Source organism: Elephantulus edwardii, unplaced genomic scaffold, assembly GCF_000299155.1.
Source record: "Elephantulus edwardii isolate Elephantulus edwardi_28Jun2011 unplaced genomic scaffold, EleEdw1.0 scaffold00049, whole genome shotgun sequence".
NCBI classification, from domain to species: Eukaryota; Metazoa; Chordata; class Mammalia; order Macroscelidea; family Macroscelididae; genus Elephantulus; species Elephantulus edwardii.
The window spans coordinates 7183029-7186469 of NW_006399799.1; positions in this window are offsets into that span (position 1 = coordinate 7183029).

Here is a 3441-nt window from a genome sequence, read left to right on the forward strand (position 1 = left end):
CCGGGCTCGCACAAAGCCCCGGAGTGGAGTTGCACGCGCGCACACACTCCCTCCCAGCCCCCTCCCCCGCGCCCTGCCTCCCGCCTCCCGCCGCCCGCGCTCCCTCCGCTCACTCCCCCGCGCACACACTTCACACTCACACCCGCCAAAGGCGCACACTCGCGCGCTCACACCTGTACGGGGGGCAGGGAAAGGGACCCTGAGCCCGGTTGCAGGGGACGCCTGGAGAACTGGGACACTCTCCTCTTCCCAGACGTCTCCAGCCACCCTGCCGCCCCTATTGCCTTTAGCTGCGAGGGCACGGAGCCTGGGAACCCGGCGTAGAGCGCTAGAGCCGGCACTGCGAGCTGGGAGTCCGCGGAGCCTAGCGGTCTGACCAGCTAGAGGAGACACTCGCGCCCCGCGAGCAGAGGGACTCGCCGTCTGAGGAATCTCGCCTTCCAGCTCGGAAGCAGCTGTCGCTGGCTGGACGGCAGCGGCTGGAGACTGACCCAAGAACCGGTTTCCCTCCCCAATCCTATTCATCATGGAAGCAGAGTTGAGGCTGGGGTTTGGTGTAGACAGAGACTTGTTCATGCGGGGCGTGGGGAGCTGGCAAGAGCTGGAAGGGGCAGAAGAGCCGAGGCCAGGCCCCCTGTGTCGAAGGCAAGACTTAAAGCCACAATGTTACAGCGGAGGAAGGTGGCTAAACCCTTCTCTTTAGCCTGGCGCGTGAGATGGGCCCTGAGCCTTCCCACCCCTCTTTCTGAACTATGCAGGGCAGCCTGCGATGTTCTCTCGCCAATCTTCCTGAGAAAGAATAAAAAGCCTGTAATAATTATCCGTCGGATAGAGCAGGAGCCGTGAGAGAGCAAGCTGCAAAGGGTTTAAGACAAGGAAAAAGAAAAACCGTGTTTATTAACAATAATAATTGTTTGGGTTTTGGGGTTTTGTTTGTGGTGTTTTGTTTTGTTTTTTTTTTCAAGTGGCGTGCTGGGTGTAGAGGGAAGGGAAGGGCTGTGGAGCGAAGCTGGAGCAGGAGGCTGCGAATTACGCAGTTAGGCGAGTTTAATGACCTTTCTGACAGAGACAAAGCGGTGCCGATACAGTAGATAAATAAACGGATCTGTCACCGGGCAGCGGGCTAGGCTGTGTGTGAATTTATTTTTCTCATTTAAATAATTTTATCTATTCCATCATTCCCAATCTCTCCCATTTGCCAGCTGTCTGGTAAGAGCATGGCCCCCAACATTTGAAGAGCAAATCTTTCATTTTCTTACAAATATACTGTTCCTTGAGCTCTATCCTGCCTGATAAGGTCCCTGTCTTTTCCTTCCCTGCCTATATGGGTGCAGGCGACCGTGGCATTGTGTGGGGATGTACAGAGCGGCAACCCTGCCAATTAGGAGGGAGGGAACTCCCTCTCACCCGGCGGAGAGGAGAGGCTGTGGCCATTGGAGGAGAAGCACGCAGGGATTTCAGCACCAGAAGGTGTGCCTGCCTTGAGGACATCCTTGAAGAGTCGCCAGGAAATGGAGGTTCCCTGGGATCAGACTTCGCAGTACTTGGGCCTCCTTTGCCCTGGAGCAGGAGCGGCTGGTTTCCCGAGCAGCCACTGGAAAATGCTGCCCATGGGATCCAAGGGAAGGACATGCCGACTAGAGCCAGAGAAGCAGCAGCTGCCACCTCTTGATAGAGAGTAATCGGCCCCAGTGGGCACCAGCGAGGAAGAAGTGCAGAGAAGGGAGCAGAAGCCCACCAACCTTCTAGGATAAAGCCTAGAGAGGGAGGAGCTTCTTCATTCAAGACTACATATACACACACAGATACACACTCTCCTCACCTATTAGCTTCCACAGCTGGTTTGGTTGCCCTGAGGAACCAAAAGAAAAGGTAGAGAACTACAGTGCCCTGATGGGAAAATGGAAAGAGGATTGACAAGGACCTAAACTCCAGGCCAAGGGTGCAGGGTTCCAAAGGTCCCTAGGACCATTAGAAGAGATGTTGCAGGGCGAGGAAGAGCCTGGATGCTAATTCTCCAAGAGCAAACACAGCAGGGAACACCTGTCAGGAGGGGGCCAAGGGCAGGGGAGACTGGAGAAAGCTCTAATGTGAGCTGTGGCAGGGGAAGAGGGTAATCTGTGCTCTAGACAGGCCAGGATAAAGGTGGAGGAGAGAAAAGCAACATCCTCCAAGGTGGCCAGCCTTTTCAGTGACACTAGAGAAGGGAATGGAGAAAGCCAGAAAGGGAAGCTGAGGTCCCCAAGGGTAAGAATGGGATACAGTGACAGATGAGCACTCAGCACTGAGCGCACCTCCAAAGATGCTGCCAAAGCTGGCTCTCACTCCCACTGCGCCCCAGAGTCTACAGGTGTTCCCCATCATGCTGTGGATGAAGGATGTTCTAGCTGATAGTTTGGCTATGGTGGGATATAATCTTAAAACCACAAGGCTGCAGGGTTCTGATACTGGAGTGGGCCTCCCATCTGGAAACCTGGGGTCCGAGGGACTCTGGTCAACCCCAGTCCAAGATGGGGCCTTGCCTTTGACTTCACTATAAGCCATTTTGTTGCAGAGAGGTTCTCCAAACGGACAATAGCCTACTCCCTTACTGCCCTAGGAGAGGGCTGATGCATAACAATGACAACAACAATAGTAGTAACAACTATTAGCATTTATTACGTTGTCTACATTCCAGACAGTGTACTCAATGCCTCACAGGCATCATTTCATCCAACCTTCGCAGCCTGTTGTGATTAGGATCTGCATTATTTTTCTATTTTACAGATGAAGAAGCTGAGCCTCAGAGAAAGAAGTTCAATAAGAAGTTCAAAGTCACGCAGCTAGCATGTGGCCAGCTTTGCTTCCTTTCTTCAGTAAATATTCATTGGGGTCACCGTCAGCAATCACGGTGGGTGAGGAGAGGCCACGGAGTCCTCATGAAAAGGCCAGGGCGATGGGATTTGGGCCCCTTGCTTGGGAATCCTGGGGCAGTCAGGTGATCCCCACACCTTGCGAGAAAAGCTCTGCACCCCTGATCATCACTCCCCTGCCCCTCCTGCCCTTGCCACCATCAGCCATTCGCAGGGCTGGCGCTATCTCAAGCAGGTTCTCAGGGCACTGGGAGCGTCCAATCCCTGCTTTCTGGCTTTTGGAATTGTTGGTAAACAAGTCTACACACCAGCCAGGCCTCCGCTCCCCGCTCCCCCACGAGGCAGCCAGCGCCGGATTTATGAGGCCTCCAAACCTCATTCAGACTAATGCCGCTTTTCATTCCCAAATAAAAGGGGCCGCTGTCTGAAAGGACAAGTGCTCCCGCATTTCATTGACATCCCCGAAAAAACGGGCTGAGCAGGCCCTCGCCTGTGCCCGCCAGATTCCCGTCTCCCACTGGCTCACAGGTGGGGGTAGGGGTGGGGGTGAGGGTAGGGCTCCCGGAAGAACCGGGAGGCTCCGCGCCCT